The sequence below is a fragment of the Dipteris shenzhenensis genome, chromosome 25, assembly GCF_047967505.1.
Source record: "Dipteris shenzhenensis isolate YYH24624 ecotype China chromosome 25, Dip_SZ_1.0, whole genome shotgun sequence".
In the NCBI taxonomy this organism is placed as follows: domain Eukaryota; kingdom Viridiplantae; phylum Streptophyta; class Polypodiopsida; order Gleicheniales; family Dipteridaceae; genus Dipteris; species Dipteris shenzhenensis.
In genome coordinates, this window is record NC_141620.1 from 33903237 (window position 1) to 33921567 (window position 18331).

The following is an 18331-nucleotide window of genomic DNA, read 5'->3' on the forward strand; positions in this document are numbered from 1 at the left end:
CCCGCTTTCCATGGTTGAAATTCGCAATTTGGACCTTTGTTCACCGATTTTTATCCGCGCAGAACGAGAGCACGGTCACCAATAGGATGTACAGGCTCGAGCGATTGGCGGCTGAAAGACAGCTGATTAGACGTCTACTTCACTTTAAGATCAAAGCGGGCATGTTATCTCTTGGCGAAGCTTGAGGCTAGAGCTGGCAATTTGCGCACAATTTAGTTCAATATTTCACAGCATGCAACAAGTTTATGTCTTCGGGGTGTCGCTTGGAAGATTGGACGGAGGTCACCGTCAAAGCAAGAAGATGGGATGGTCAATTGTCAACCCCCGGAACCTCGACGACGTTCTGAAAATGCCCACGAGAGGCATTTCCCACAAATTAGGAGCTGGCGCCATTTTAATTTGTGGAAAATGCTTCCATTGGGCATGTGTTCCATTTGCAAAGCAACAAAAATAAACTAGATCTTGGGAAGGTAGCATCTTGGGAAGGTAGCTGTATTGATGGTAGAGACTATGAAGAGCATGTTTTATTTTGATTTTTTGATTTACGTATATGTTATAGAAAGAAGCAAGTCGAATCGCTTAAGCACGAGTGATTTGCTTATAGCATTTAGTTATTTGAATTGTACATATAACATTTTTCAATTTGCATTCAACACAAGTTATTTGAATTTAGCAAATACCAATTTAAATTTAACACATAGCACTTTGCTTTTTAAAATTCCAATTTAGCATATAGCAAATCGGATTTGGTTAATAACTCTTTGCATTTTACGCATAACAATTTGTATTTAATCTTTACACATAGCACTTAGCGCTTTGCATTTAGCAAATAACCACATGTATAGTGTGGGGGGCACAGCTGTTTGATTACTATGTTTAATATTTGGCATGCCATCATTGAGATCTCATCAATTATTATGGTTTCTGCATTTTGCAATTCTATGCACTGGGCATTCAACTGGACAATCTCTCCATGTGAACTTTTTATTGAATTGTTTAGCAATGGTTTCTATTTGATCAATTTCACACCATCTCATGGTTGATACCTCATCTACAATAAGTGTAAGGAATATATTGGGAAGGCCCCATGTGTCAACCATTACCATTAGATCTTTTAAGTTCCTATGGTGCCATGAAGGAGATCCAGGAATAGATCAACTTGGTATTTGAAACTTAAGAATACGTCCAATTATCTCTTGTTTAGATATTATTAGGTCTTGTCGTCTTTGTTGGTTAATATCTCTTTGTAATACTGTAGTTTGAGTAGAGTTTGCTATTATAATAGATTGAAGTATTTGGTACATCAATAACAAGTATGGTTTGTAAAGAGTGAACACAGAGAACAATGTTGATATTCTCATTTTAAATATACGTTGAAGAACATCTTGCCATCATGAGCACCATATTCGAAAGGATAGAGGAATGAGAATAATGCATACTCAAGTGTTAATTCGTCACATTGTGACAGACCTTCCATAGATGTTATGAGCTGACGCTCAATAATTCTTGTTGAATCACGAAGTACAATTGTGTTGACTTCATGCGATGTATTTTTTCTGAATTACTAAGTTGTAGGTAGCATGTTGATTTGTTCTAGTAATGACAAGTAGGTGTCCTCATGTGCAATTTTAATAAGATCGAATGGTGAGTCAGCAGAGTGTCTTTCAAGAATATCAGAAATAACATCGGCAAACTAAAAAATTCACTCATTTCTCCCAAAATAATGGATCCCTTGGAAGCAAATGCTACATGGGAATTGGTGCCTTTGCCTAAAGACAAGAATGCAATTAGCTGTAAGTGGGTTTATAAGGTGAAGCACAATGCAGATGGTTCTGTGAACAAATACAAGGCAAGATTAGTTGTCAAGGGGCATGCACCATAAGAGCAGTCAAGGAGTTGTCATATGGCATTGATTATGAAGAAACATTCAGTCCAGTTGCAAGGATGGCAACCGTAAGAGCAGTCATTGCTATGGCTGCATCAAAGGGATGGTCTTTGCATCAGATGGATGTAAAGAATGCCTTCTTGCATGGTGATTTGCAAGAAGAGGTCTTTATGGAGCAGCCACCAGGTTATGTTCATGCTACTGCCTCCGTCGATCTTGCATTCGATAAGCATAGCGGTTCGTCTCCTATCTTGCAATACAATGAATTGCTTCGCTATTTTTAACAAGTTGATGCTTGTAATGCTTCTTAGATAAAGATGGTTTATGATGAGAACCTTTCGCATTTGTCCACTCTTTACTGTGGGAGGATGCAAAAGTGTGATTGCAGAACATAGCGTTGACAAAAGCTGTCAAAACTGCATCCTCGCTTGATACAAGGTTTTTTAGGTCAATTTCAAGCTAGTGTCCTACCTTCCCATACAAGCCCCTCATTCGCTGCATTTGATGGAGATGCTTCATGCGAGAAGCCTTTCACTATTTTTCAATGGTCTCCTATGAAAATGCTTGTACAAACTATCGATTCCTCTAAGGGTGTTCAAGTGATATTCTTGATTTTAACTTTGTAAAAGAACCTTTGTTAAATTCTATTCTACCACAAAATACACAATATTGCATCTTCGAAATATATTGAGAAGTAATTTGGTTCCATTTTTTTAGAAATTTATCGATGAATAGCCATGAAGAGAAACTCAGTTGTAATCATCTTTTCTTGTTTTCTATGCTAATGTAGGAAGCATGTTCTCTTCTTTTAATAAGTGAACTTTTCATATTTGTAAAGTAAATTATATGTTAAAGCAGAAGCACCTACTTTATTTTCCCGTTGTAGATCAGAGTGTTAAAAATGACTTGAAATTCACCAATTTGAATAATTTGCAAATAAAATATCAAGGTTTATATTTTTCAATCAAAATTTATAACATCTTTAGTTTATGTTGACCAATTTGAATATAGCATATAGGAATTTGAATGTAGCATATAGCATTTCGAATACAGAACATGGTAAATAGCTCTTTCTTTTTGCACATAGGAGTTTGTGTTTAGCATATATTTTTTGGAATATATTTTGTAGCTATTTGAATTTGGGATATAGCACTTTTCATTTATCACTTTGTATATATTTCGTAGCAATTTGAATTTGAGATATAGCACTTTGAATTTTGTACATAGCATTTTACATTTAGAATTAGCACTTAGCATTGAGCAACTAGCATTTTTGCATTTAGCATATAGCACTTTGTATCCAACACATAAACAAATAAACTTAACCACACATTCGTGTGGGGGGAGAGTCGGCACATTTCCTCTCCAAAAATTATAAGACCAAGGAACTTGCCCTTCCTTGGATTCATATCATATTGCATTTTGCACATAGTATTTTGCATATAGTATGTAGCAATTTGAGTTTGGGATATAGAACATAGCACTTTGCATTTTGCACATGGTACTTTGTTTTTAGAAATGTATGATTTTGTATTTTGTACATAGTATTTTGCATATAGCACATAGCATTAAGCAACTAGCATTTTTGCATTTAGCACAGAGCACTTTGTATCCAACACATAAACAAATAAACTTAACCACACATTTGTGTGGGGGGAAGTCGGCACATTTCCTCTCCAATTAAGATGTTGCTTTGTTGCATGACAGAACAAAATTACACAGAGTTACCCACAGACAACCATATTGTATCTACCTTGTTTGTAGAGTCAAGAAGCGAGAAGAGACTAGTATCAAGGCTGGATGTTGGAATATTTCTATAGGATTTTGGAACTAAGCTTGCAAAGTTTCCCTCTCTATTCCTTCAGTCACAAGGCTGCCTTGCAGCAGTTCTCACTATTGCTGCTCATTAGTTTTCACTTCTAAATTACTCTCCTCTTGGAGCCCAATGAAAACTTCTCCAAATTGCCTTTTTCAGTTTTGCATATGTCAGAAGAGATGGTAGAAATGTCACATGAGCTCAGTGATGACAACCTTTCTTGATTGAGTGTCTCAGTTGTCACATTTCGTCCTTTGATATCTATTGATATAACATCTGATGATCCATCCGATTTTGTATCCGCAAGTATAAGATTGTGAAATTCAATGCAACGGGTTCATCTATGATGTTTGCATGACTGTGAGCAATTCAACAAGTGTCGACAGGCTATTGTGTCTAAAGCAGTATGATCAGAACGACAGCGTGAGAAAATAAATGGATGTTGTATTGGGAAGAACAAAGTTTGTGAATATCATTATTGCCACGAACAGTCTGATTGCCTCACATGCTTTCTGAAACTCGAGGGTTTGCAGCCTCTAGACGAATGGCTCCAAGAAGTACACAAAGGCAAGGCGGAAAAAAGTGAGAGCTTGATGGGTTGGGAAAGAGCGTCGGAAGTTCTGCTGCTCGTTCAACCAATGTAGACAGGAGCAACGGAAGAAGTTCAAGGCAGACAGGAGGTCGTGGGAAGGTGTTTGGGTACTTGTAAGGCCCCCACCAAGAGTCAGGAAGCCATATCGAGCAAAACTAGGAGCACAGGCCCTGAGCAAGATCAGACAAATGCAAAAGACCACCGACAACTTGATCCCGTGTGCTCCCTTCCAACGTGTGGTACGGGAGATCGCACAAGGATACAAGAATGATGTGCGCTTCAGCACAGGAGCTATGGGGGCGCTCCAGGAGGCTGCAGAGCAAGTGACCACTGCTCTGTTTGAGGACGCCAACTTGTGTGCCATCCATGCAAAGCGCGTCACGATCATGGACAAGGACATGGCTCTGGTGAAGCGGCTACGGAGTGACCCAAGTTTGAAGCCCCAGATTCTCTTACAACCCACTCTTGGGACTTAGACCACCCTCTGCCCTTGAAGGCACTATATTGTGTCTAAGGCCCAAGGGTCGATATTTTTAAATAAAATATATCTCTACACGCATTGTTGTATATTTTCCATTTCAATGCTCACAGTAAATGATAATTTTAAGTTAAGTTTTGAATTTTGTCAAATCCTAAAGGAATTTCACCGTCGCGCAGAAGGGAAAGTGTCCAGCACCATTCCCAAATTTGCGCCGTGGTAGGTTTTAGGCTTTCTGGGGTCCTGGTGACGTGCCGAATACTTTTTCCTTCTGCGCGACAGTGAAATTCCTTCAGGATTTGACAGAAATGAACTCTTGATACCCAGAATTGGTGAAAATGATACTAAATTGGCTAGAAATTTATTAAATTAGCACATTTAAAATGATGGAGAAAATATATCATCAACGACTTAAACAAAATACAATGGAATTCATGATGAGGAATGATAACTTAAAACAAATAATAAAGACATGTAGTCATGTATCCATTTAAATATATGTTTATATATACAAAAGGCTTCACAAGCTATCTTTCTTCTTAGCTAGTTCGAGTACATCGAGAATAGGGGTCTTTGAATCCCCTAGTGGATTCCTAGATATAAATCTAGCCGCAATAGCACTAACATCCTCCTCTCCTGCTGTCAAAGACATAGCCCTTGCCGTCAATGCCCTATAATGAATGTTCGATCCAAAGGCATTGATAGCAGCCAAGCGGTGTACCAAAATGACTTTGTCGGCATTTCGAGTAATGTTGGAGTATCCGATAGCACGCGACAATGCCTTGCACTTCAGTAGCTCCAAAGGACCTCGAGGAGAAAATTCACCGTGAAAGACCACGATATGCTCTGCGACTTTGCCAAGGTAATGGGCCAAAGAACGATCTCGCCCAAATGTGTTGTGAACATTACCCCGTCGAGATGAGAATTCATCAAGCTCGAACGCATCCTGCAACAATTCAACAAACATTAGAAGACTGACAAAACAAATTATATTGAAAGAACATCAAAATAAAAAATATTGTTCGAACTTACCACTACAGCATCGTCGACTTCTATCCCTTCCTCATTTGCAATGTTGATGGAACCAGGTGCTGTGTGATGTTCCATTTGGGAGGTGGACGCTTTCTCCTAACCTGTGTTGGAGGTGGAAGCTTCTGCATGAGAGGGTTGTGCATCGTATACAGACATGTCTGCATCCCTCATTGAAACCAACGTCGTCAAGAGAAAGTCTTCCATTGTTTGGTCTTCAGTTTCTAAAACCCTGGGATCTTCAACACTTGTGTCAACGTCGAACCCCGATAGGAAGGCTCTCTAAATGTGAAAGTGAGAATGTGATGTAAAAAGGGCTCTTACCCCTTAATATATATCAAAACCCTAAAAATTAAAATTAATCATAAAATCCCCAAATTTTTTGAAAAACATTTACCACCATGAACTGAAAGGAGAAAACATTAAGAGAAATAACATTTTAATTTAATTGTCCATCATCTTTTGAAGCAATAACTAGGATTTGATAGACAAAAAATTAAATGCTGCACTAGTCAAACACATTGTTAGCAATCTTCAAAGGTGCAGGAGGAATGAAATTGGCACTATGCATGCACTTCTCCACATGGCGGTTGATCTTACCACCATTTAAGGTAAAGTAGAAGGACTCTGACATGCCATCCTCCATGACCAATAGGTGTTCTCGCACATCCCTTAGAGTCCATTGCGATGTGACATTCACATTCTTGACATCTCCCTCTTCAACATCAATAGACAAACTTACCCTTGTATTGTCTTTATCATTAGAGTCTAGGGGAAGCCATGGCCATTTGTTTTCTTTCAGTGCCTTTACTAAAAAGCTAAATACAACATTTGGCATGACAAATGGTATCTAATAACTACATTGTCTTTACATGCGTGACATTGAAACACATCACACTTCGGGTCACCTGACCTGGTTCCCCAATTCATCCCAAGTAAATCTTCATCAGCATTTTCATCTACACGCTTGCAGGACCACATAGTTTTTGTTCTATGCATATGTATATTCTGAAATAAAGAAGCAAAAATGTGCAGAGGCATAAACCAAGATAACCTTGCCCATTTGGATCCAAATGTAAACTTCATGGCCATGCCCACATCCTTTGCAATCTTGTCCTTGTACGATTGCAATGTCCTCAAGCCCACATTGCTGCAATCCATGTCTTGAAGTTGTGGTGGTGCAATGGTTTGCAGACGGCCATAGCTTGATGATGTCATTGGAGTGATGTATGTTGCATTATACCAATACACATTCTTCATTCGCAAGGAGGCCAACTTCTCCCCGGCATGCATTTGCTTACCTAAATCCTCATGAATCGCAGTGAACTTTCCTATGAATGATTCAATTGGTTCCCACTCCTCGAGTTCCGAAGGGAAGACATCTGCCACCATGAATAAGAGCTCTTAGAAACCAAACATAAAATTTCCAAATGGACTCATTACACTTACAAGTGAAAAAGGTACATAGATAGAAAGGCTCACAGTGTGATGGTATCCTAGATTGATTGAATGATGGAGGAAGCCGCATATCTTTTCCCATGTAAACATGTTGCACTTTTGCGAGCCATCCTTTCTTCCCAAACTTGAACTTCAAGATGTGCCCCTTCCACTCATGCAAGATGTCGCCTCTCTTGCTCTTGAGAAGCTTATGTGGACCTTTAGCTGATCCTTTCATCACTATCCAGTCATTTAAGCTATAAGTGCAAGGCATCCACTCATCCAATGCATTTTTGGTGTTGTGGAAGACACAAGAGATCACAACATTGTGTGGTCTTGTATCCTTTCTCCTCACCATGCTTGCAGAGGTTGCAACAGCAAGAATGGGACTCCTACATAAGGCAATGCAGCTCCAACAGAGGTACAAAAGAGGGAGAAGGAGAGGGATAGAGCACCAGCAACAGAGGCACAGGAAAGGGAGAAGGAGAGGGACAGAGCAGCATCAACAGAGGCACAGGAGAAGGAGAAGGAGAGGGACAGAGCAACAGCAATAGAAGCACAAGAGAGGGAGAAGAAGAGGGACAGAGTAGCTCTAACAGAGGCACAGGAGAGGGAGAGGGGAGAGAGAGAGAGAGAGGAGCTGCAGCAAGCAGGCCAAAGTAGGAGGGAGCAGAGAAAGAGGGGGGAGAGGGAAAATGCATGGGATTTGGTTCAAATCTGAGTGATTTGGTAGGCTGGACCAGAACAATGGGGGGCAGAGGTCCTAGAAAGAGGGAGGGGAGAAGAAAAATTCGCCACAAGGCCCTACCATCCCATTGAAGGCAATTTTGGGCTCATCTGGGGGAGGTGCACCTAGTAGGAGGGTCAAACATGGGTTAAGAGGGAAAGGGGGATGGTTTGGGTGGTCCCTAGTGTAAGGGGAGCAACCAATAGGGGCTCTCTGCAGGCCTACCCACCCTCCACCTCAACATACCATTGCCCCACACCTTCTAGCACTCTCATTGGTACACCTCAAATCACTCTCTAATCCCTTGAAATTAGGAAACACTAATTGGAGGCCCTTTTGAGACCCCAAAACCTCTTCCCAAGGACAGAGATATATATATATATACGGGCCTATAAAATTGTCACCTTCTCTCACAAGCTATCTGTAGTCATCGCCATAGCTAGGAACCTCCAAGCAATCACCATATCACCTTGCCTTCAGCCTAATCTATAGCTTTCCGCCATTGCTTCTTGTTCCTCCCAGATTTTCCTCTTTCTCTGTTTCTTGCCAACATCTTTGTTCCTGTATGCTCCATCAATAACAATGGTTTCTTGTCCCTAATGACCGATCTCTTTGATAGGATTGGAGATCTTGCTCGAAGGGGGCTTCGGCTTGTGTTGCTGGTTTGAAGCTGAAGCTATTGGAATTGGCTAAACCGGATGACGTTTTCTACCCTGACAATCTGAGACTGGCAAGCATCTTTGAAACAACAAATCCTCCACCCAAATTCACGACGAGCTCTAGCTCCATTAGGGGAGAATTAAGGAGAGGTTTGAGGGAAGAACAAATGGGAACCGAGGAAGCAGTTACCAAATTCTACAACCCTTGATTGATTAGTGTAAACCCAAGGTTTATAAAGTAGACACGTGGCACAACCATAAGCTAGAATTCCTTTTCATTCCACAATGCTACCCACCTAAAAAGCTCCTTATACACGTCCAAGCTCCAAACCAACCATAATTTATACAAATCTATCTTACAATATGGTGGATCTTAATCTTGTCACACAATTGAAGCCTTTACACAACCTACTTTGGTGGTATTTTAATTTAAAAGAAATGTCATAGACATATGGGGAATTTGTTTAAGATTAATCAACAAGCAACTTTTAAAAATGATAGATAATTTAATAGATGTGCAAGTTTATCTTTTTAAAATGCCCATGAATGCCTCCCCCAAGAATTCATCACTTAAGTTATCCTCTAGATATGTGCTTATCTTTGTTTACATTTAGATATTCAAAGACTTTTCGTTTCTTTTATTAATTCTAGGTAGGAGCTTATTAATCAAAATGCTACCATATCCTACATACCACACCCATGCATGCATTTCTTATATGCATGTGTGTGCGTGTGTGCACACACATGTCCCCCCCCCACACACACACGTCCATTTGCCCATTTACTTCCCCTCCCCCCCCCCCTTTTTACCCCCTCCTTAATTTGATCTATCTTAATTGATGGCAATTAATTCAATTTTACATTTTCCCTAATGGGTAGCAATATTTCTCTTAATTTAATTTTACTCTATGCACCCCTTTTTTCTCCTTTTAATGGGACATCTAGATCTTTAAAGAAAAATAGATCTATTTGCTTTTGCAAAGCTTAGATTTGCTTAACGTCCACTTAAGGATTGGATGCTTGAAATCTAGTAGAATGTTAAAAAGTTTTGCATACTCAAGAAGATCCACTTGTGTCCATGAAAGTCAGTGGATTGGGGCATTGCCCTACCTAGCTAGAAGGAGAGGAAACTTTAAAACTTCAATCTTATTCTCAAAGAGATAGTTCACTCATTAATTATATTTCTAGCATTGGGACTAGGATTGGTTCTCATTTTTAAAAAAAATCAAATGTGTCAAAATGCCTTCCATATTCCTAACCAACCCCTACACCTACACTTTTTTAATTTGGCCAACCTACAAAGATGGAGTAATCCTTTGTAGGCTACCTTGGCTAAAATCCTACTTAAAGGGATATTTCCAAAGGACCATCTTTTGCTTGTGTATGCGGACCTCAATGAAAAATGGAAATTATTAAGGGGTGCCAAATCGTGAAAAGAGAGATGTTTGGATATTTGGAAGGGATGCAGGATAGGGAGAGCAGGGTTCCTGCTCTGGAAAGTAGCTCATGAAGTCTTGCCTGTCAGAGGCAAACTTGCCACATGGGCCAACTTTAGTCCGCTATATGCATTCTGTGGGGTCTAGGGTACGATTTATGAAAGTGAAACCCTTTATCCCATCCTTTCTACAACCTCCATCAACATTGCAGTAGAAGGTCTAAAACATATAATGTGGTGTTTCCCGGTGGTTAGGGACTCGTGGTAAAGAGTGGGCAGGGAAATTAAGATGGCGGGTTTGATGTCAAGCTTGAAAGCTACTAGGTGGAGGGCCACCTTGCGTGGCGATGTCGCTAATTTCCCCTTTACCTTAGCATTTTGCTGGCCCCATATAAGAGCAGTTGTGTGCTTAGCGATATGGAATACTCATAACTCTGTGGTCTTTTCACAAGAGCGGTAGCCCGTTTCAAAAGGAACGGGTATTTTGGTCATAATCTCTCACAAGCTGACGGATATGGCTTCTATAATGGTCTCCAAGGAGGAGCTGCTAATCTCCTGTCTGCGTGAGATTAGGTTCCTCTTGCATAAAGTATAATTACATATCTGTGTAGGCTAAGGGCTGTTTGCCCACGTTTGTGGCCAATTTTTGTAAGGGTTCTCTAGGGACTAACCCTTCTGTTTTTTAAAAATATATTTGACATGTTTCCTGGCCAAAAATAAATAAAAAATTGGCCAACCTACACACACTTTCCCTACAACCAACCTTCCTTACCCTAACTACAAGCTACCTTAATTCACAACCTCTTCACAACAAACCCAACCCTCCCAACCGCCACCCTCTTTCCACTACCCCTGCCATTGCTTGTGTTATCTCCACCCTTCCCTCTCACTTATGCTTTCTTGGAAGTTTAGTTTGCTTGGTCTCTCTTTTCATGTATGTTGTGACACCCTTTTCTTCCCGCCGTTGTGATACATACTCTCTTGTGCCATTGTATCGAGTTGCTTCTTCGCCTCAACACCTCTTCTCCTCTCCTTCTCTTTCTCTCCAACTTCTACTGCCTTCCTTCTCTCCCAACTTCACTCCACTCCTCTCCACGCTGCCTACAAGCTCCTCCCTTGAGCTCCTTTGTGCTACTGCTTCTTCTACATGAACTTTGTAGCTGCTCTTACACATCACGAGCCATGTCTACAATAGCTTTTGCAGCTCTTCCCTTCACGAGGCAAGCCCCTTTTCCAAGCTTCTACACTCAGCTAAGTTGTGTAGCTCTCAACCCACCATTAGATAAGCCACCTTGCTTCATGGTTTCGAGTGACTCTCCTACTTCATGCATGCATGACAATCCTCAGCTTCACTCTTGTTTGTCTTAGCTGCAAAGGTTCTTTATGAAATCCGGTTGCTTCTGGTTACTCCCTCCTCTTTCACAACAAAGTTTATCTACAAGCTCTAAAGCTATGTCTCAGTTGGTGGCTCTTTGACTCTGATTAAGGGTCTTGTACAAGCCATTGTTGCACTTGAGTCGTTTCACTCCATGCACCCTAGCTCATAATGTTTCACTATGAGCAAGCGTCCCCCTATGTGCATTTAGTCACCTTCTCTTAACCGTTATATACACTTATCTTAGTCACCGTCATCTCACCTTCTCTTAATAGGCACCTTGCTTAGACTTATCTAAATTCCTTTTTACACACACACACACACACATATATATATATATAGAGAGAGAGAGAGAGGGAGAGAAAGAGAGAGATTAATTGGCTCCTTTGTTAATTTAGTTTAAAAGGAGCATTTATATAAGTAAAGTTGAATAATTTCTACATATATATATATATATATATATATACATATATACATATATATATATATACATATATATATATTCTATCTATCCTTGATAGCTATCCCTTCTTGGCGACACTTATTCATCCCAAAGTTGAGGTAATGAGGGATTCTTGTACAACAAACCTTCTACCATAAAACATTGATTCTTGTACAATGAACCTTCTACCATATTGCCTTCCGACTATGTCTTCTTTTCTCTCTTTTTTTGGGCAGAAAAAAGTAGTGTATATTTATTAATTTATATCATGTCATACATCCAAAAAAGGGTAAAACAAAAAATGCATGTTATGGCTAGTGTAGCCCTTACATTTTGAGAATAGGCAAAAATATAAACTCCTACTTCAAACATCTCAAGGATGAAATGAGAAGCTGAAGGTATCTTCCTGAGCATTTGATGTAGCAGATGTGTCTGAAGAGTGTTCCTGAGCGACAGTAGTGTCAAAGGAGTGACCATGAATAGCAATAAGGCCCTCTATAGGGTCAATGGACATGGATGACAGCTTAGTAGCATCAACAGTGGGTCTGTTTAGAAGGGGAGTTGATGGAGAGGGTCCCAAAGTTAGATGTGATTTGTGTAGAACCAGCAGTAGCAACAGTAGAGCGAACTTTTCTTGTAGAAGCTTGAGGCATTGAAACTGGGGAGGAGGGAAGGAGTTCACCAGTTGATACAGACCTTCTTTGAAGAAAGGGAGGAATCTATGCATGCTCATCTGAAATAAAACAGGAAAGCTTGTGTTTGGCAATATCTGTACTTAGTCTTTGATGCTCAAGATTGTATGCACTAATGATGAGGTTAATTCTCCTTTTTTCCTATTCCACCATGCAACAAACATAACATCAGTAGCAAGATCTTTATGATTAAATTGGAAATTATTTCTAGATATCCATATGAACCAGAGTGCATGGGCCTTGATGATAAACCGAGGCTCATGCCTTATCCTGCAAGCATCTCCTAAAAGAATGACTTTCCAATTAACAGGTTCACCACATTCCACCTGGATAAATTTCCATACCTTCCTGGCATGAGGAAAGGCAACAAACAAGTGGAACACATCTTCAACAAGGTTAATGCATCTCAAACATTTGCCATCCCCTTGGCCAATGCTGAGACCTCTTGAGTTAGACCATACAGATTTATGCAGTATTAGCCATGCTAGACAAGACATTTTCTCAGGCACATTTTTTGCCCGAATTCTAAGGAATCTACAATACCATTTGGTTCTATCATCATTCAACTTCCATCTACTGTTGAGAGTTCTGAAAAGTCCATATCAGTAGTAAGAGTTGGGATGGGTAATAGAGAAGAGCAGCCCACCCAGCTGAACTCCTTGTGTATGCATAGTACTGACCCTCCCTTCCAAGACACGTCCCCTTGCTAGAGTTCCAATCTTGTCATAATTAATCCTTGCTGTTGGTTAGATAGAGAAAAATCTCTTTTGATTTCAAGCCAGGTTTTCCATCTGATATGTTCTCTACTCCACAGTTGGCCCCAGGTTTGAAGTCCTTTCTTGAACATCTTAGCTGCAACTGTAAATTGCTCATTTGTCAAAGTAGAAGATCTAAAGATGGAGGACACCCAGATAGAGTCAAGCAACATGAAGTTGCCTTTGCCAGTGAAGAGAATGTAAGCTTTTATCTCTTCAAAGGCTCCCCAAATGGACTTCCATAGGGGACTCCCCTTGGGTTTACAAGGTTTAGGGTTAAAAAGAGCAAAAACAAAGGGATACTTTTTCCAATTGGGTGCTCTGTAGGGTCTAATGTAATTCATGTTTCTCAAGAGAAGCTGTGCCCAGATGAAGAGCAGCTTCGATGATCTAAGTGGCAGATAGTTTTTTTACACTAGAGGAGATGTCAATCACCCCTAACCCCCGCTCCTCTTTGAGTTTAATACAATAATCCCATCTAACCTTAGAAATCTTAGTGGACCCCCCCATAAGAAAGATCTACATAATCTGATAAATCTGTCTAAGGCATTCTTGGATGGAGACCGCGACAAGATAGATAGAAAATGATAATAGGATAGAGACACTGATTGAGAACCATTTTCCTTCCTACCAAATTTTCTCAGAAGCTTCTCGATTTATCTAGTTTCTTCTGGAATCTTTCCAGCACCCAGTCCCACCTCTGCTTCATTGTTGTGACATCAAATCCCATTGGTATCCTCAAGAGTCTAATTACTATACCTTTTGGTAGCTTCTTGCATCCTAACTATTGAAGGATCCCTTGATCTTCCCCACTGAGTGTGGCATACCCTGTCTTAGAATGGTTAATAGATGAGCCAGAGGCTTGACAAAACATCTCTAGGCAGTCCATTACACAAATGACATCTTGATCCGTGTTTCTAGGAGTCAAGGTAGTGTCATCAGCCAACTACTGGCATAGCAACTATTTACCATTACTAAGCTCAATCCCTTTAAGCTCCCTCCTGTATCTAACTTCTAAGGAGCCAACCTAGAGAGTCTGCAGCAATTGCAAATAAAAGAGGAGCTAGAGGACACCCTTGTCTAATTGACCTTTTGAGAAAAAAAGAGCCACTCATAATGCCATTAACATTGACCCTAGCAGTGGCATTGGTAAGTAACAGCTTAACACTAGAAACAAATGAGGGGCCCATGCCCATATCTTGCAAAGATTGTATGATAAGATCCCATTCCAACCTGTCATAAGCTTTATCAAAGTCCACCTTAAGAAAACATATATCCTGTTTGGTCTCTTTGGCATACTCGCACCCTTCCCAGATGTTGTGATGATAGCTTGCAAAAGGTGGCATCCCTTGATGAACCCTTTTCATTCTGGTAGTATCCAATCCTTTATTTTGCTTTGAATTCTTAAAGCTAAAGCTTTGGCAAAAATCTTGTAGCTGCAATTTAGCATTGTGAGAGGTCTCCAATTTTTTAATTCATCCTTAGGCCTTCCTTAGGGATCGGCTTTATAATTCCTCCATTTATATGAAGAGGAAGACAACCTTCCCTGAAACTTTCCTGCCATAGTAGTAAAAGAAAAGGTCCAATTATTTTCCAAAAGGCTTTGTAAAACTCAATGGGAAGACCATCTTCCCCTAGAGTCTTCCCATCAACCATAACATTTACAGCTTCTTTTAGCTCTTCAAGACTGAAGGGTCTTTCTAAATAGGGGAGGTCAAGGGATTGAACAACTTTATCCCTTATTATTTGGCAGAGTTGCCTTGCCCTCTGGGTGTCCTCATTGGGAGGGGAAGTGTTAGAAAGTAAATCCTTGAAGTGATTCTGAATATATTTAATGTTTTCCTCAGGGTTTCTTAGATGAGAGCCATTTGGTCCTTTAAGAAGAGGAATCTCCTCTTGACACCTTTTCCTTCTGATAATTCTAAAAGTTTCCTTGGTAGGTCTATCAATCTTTCCTGCCCACCAGTCTCTGTAGTACACTTTTGACTCATTAAGTCTAATTTGTTCCTGTTTTCTAAGCTCTCTTTTGGCCTTATTCAATTCTTCATGCACTTCTTCATTACAGTCTTTGGATTTCTGCTTGAAGATGCTGATGTTATTTTGGATATAATCCATTCTTTGAGCCCTTATCTATGCCCTTTTCTTCTTGGCTGATCTTAAAATAATATGAGAATCCTTGACTGCTAATTCCCAGGCTTGAGATGCTGATGTGTGCTGAGAGAAAGCCCTATGCCAGTGGCTCCTCTCCCCAGTTCCAAAATCACATCTCAGTGAGACAGGCTTGTGGTCAAACAAGTTGAGAGAGGAGTGTGTTACAACTCTTAGAGAAGTCTGTCTGTTCAAGAGATTTTGGGAAATATAGAATCTGTCAAGTCTAGCCTCCCTTCTGCAATCCCCTATCTGAGTATTGCACCAAGTAAACTCTCTGTTATTACTGACATCCACCATCTGTCAGTGCTCTTTGCATTCTTCCCAAGCAAGTAGTTCAGAATCTCAAATGGCATTACAAAAATTTTGGACTCAAAAAGGGGCCCTGTAAGAGAGCCCTTAGGCTGGGGTCATGGAAGGATAACGTGAAAAAAGCTGAGTAAAATATTGGATAGTGGAGGGCAATAGAATATTGGAAATGGCATGACTTTTCTATTTCTTTATTCAAAGGCCCAAAATTTGATATAGACCTCCCACTTTCTGCCTCCAGGCCATGGGGGATATGGGGAGAGAGGTAGAGAGGGTGCAAGAGGGAGAGAGGGGGATGGGGGATTAGGGGTAACTGGGAGGGTGTGTGGGAGCATGGGAGTGTGGGAGTATGAGATTGTGGGAGTCTTTAAACAATGAAATAAAAATGAGCACCAATTCCTTTACATAGGGCCCAATACCCTAATTTTTAAAAAACTTATTTTCGACATAAACTCCCAGAATATAAACTTGGTGCAACCTTGAGCTGTAAACTTATAATTAACATACAACAACTCAAATTTATCTTTCTTCATTGCAATTTCTTTGCTTGATATAGGGCCAAAAACCCTAATTTTTAAAAATACTTGTTCTCAACATAAACTCCAAAAGCATAGAATTGGCACAACCTAGAGCTAGAAACCTATAATTAACATCGAACAACTCAAATTTGTCCTTTTCATAGCCTGTTACACTAACTTTACTGCATATCACAGATCCAAAATTACAAATAAATTCTGAAATTTATGAATGGACATCCACATTGGAAGAGTCTACACCATCAATTTCATCTGATTGCACCCATATACGCCCTTCTCTGTGATGGGTTGCATGCCAGCTTGCATGATTTTGCCTTGCATTTTGTGGATTGTATATCATTCTTCTACGTTTATCGTTGACGTCTCACGCTGCATGGGATACTAAGGACTCTTTGAATTCTAGTGTTGCAACTGCTCTTATTTCGATAAACCTGTACCACCATTGAACCCATTGAACCATTGGGCTCGACCTAGTTCTACCACCCCTATGTTGGGTCGCTCTGTTATACACACAACATGCTTGCTAATGCGATCTTTCCATGCCTTGAGTTTACTACAGTACAATGCTTCCATAATGCCATGCCATGTATGGTGCATGGACATATAAAATGTGCTGTATCAGTTTGGTCAAAGAACCACTTCAAAATTTAATGAGACTCCTTTGGGACCTGCAAACCAACTCACATTCTATTTCACATATTCTAAGCATTTTTCAGTACCAAATGAAAATTAAAATTTCCATGGTACCTTAAATACAACCAGCCACCAAATCTCCTGTTCTGATTGCACAACTGAACTGCCTTGCATTGTCAAGCTCAACTTGAAGGTCTAGTATTCTATTCATCAATGTCAAACTAACTCTTTCTAATTTTTTACCTTTGACAACCTCACTTTCATCAAGCTTCAGTATGATCTTTAGTTGACCATTGCATTCTTCCATAAGTATATTATAAAACTTCACCATCACCTGCAAAACTCTTCTAATATCCATCACAAAGTTGTTGTTGACTGTGAGTTCTAGTTCTTTGGACTCTTCAACCTTCCCTTTCATAGCTAGCATACAACATACATGCCGAGGCTCGCCAATAAAATCAAGTACACCCAAATTGAAAGCATGCCTTGCCTTATCAAAATCAGTTGGGTGGGGCTTTAACTTTTGTTCCCACAAAGAGGCATGCTTTCTTTAAGCTCTTGAATATGAGACGATATGCCCTTGTACTTATCCTTGCAGTATCCCAAACTCCTTGTGCATTAGTTGCTTTGAATTGCTCCACAACTTTGCTCATTGATTCAGATGTTATCTTTGATTTTAGCCTTTTGAATTTTTGGGATGATGTATAGCAGACTCCAACATTTTTTTTGTAAACACTTCACCCATAGCACTGGAGTGTTCACATCATGGATGGACATGAGTTTTGAAATAGTCCTGCAAGCTCTCACTCGATGCTTTCAGTGACCACTTTTTTTTTATATTTCATCCGTTGGACGTAATTTCCTCTTACAAAGTGTTGGACCCATAGGAGTATCCTTCATGAATGCCAATGTTTTTTCCAATTTCTTGATCTCATCTTCAAGACGTGTTTTTCATCTGTAAGGGAATTACATTTAAAGTGTGCTCTCTCTTGACCTCTAATGTTTGAACATTTTCCTATAATTCTTAATTTTTATTCTCTATGCCATCATACCATTTTTCTTTCATAGCCATATGAATAGTTGTAACTTGCATAGATGATATCAAATGTTGATTCCAAGACTCTAACATTGCAATCCTTTTATCTCATAATGGGTGTGAAGGCTCCTTGCTCCATGAGCAATCAACCTTTTATAATATCCTAACAAACCATTCTCACCCTTACATAGAAAATTTATCAAACTGGTCAACCCATGGAATTGAGGGGCTTGACAAGTTTGTGGATCTACTAGAGATGTATCTTCCCATCTAACCACAAATCCACATGTTTTTCCTTGATTTTGAAGAGCTACAAATCACTTTCACTAGTCAAGGAGGATTCATTC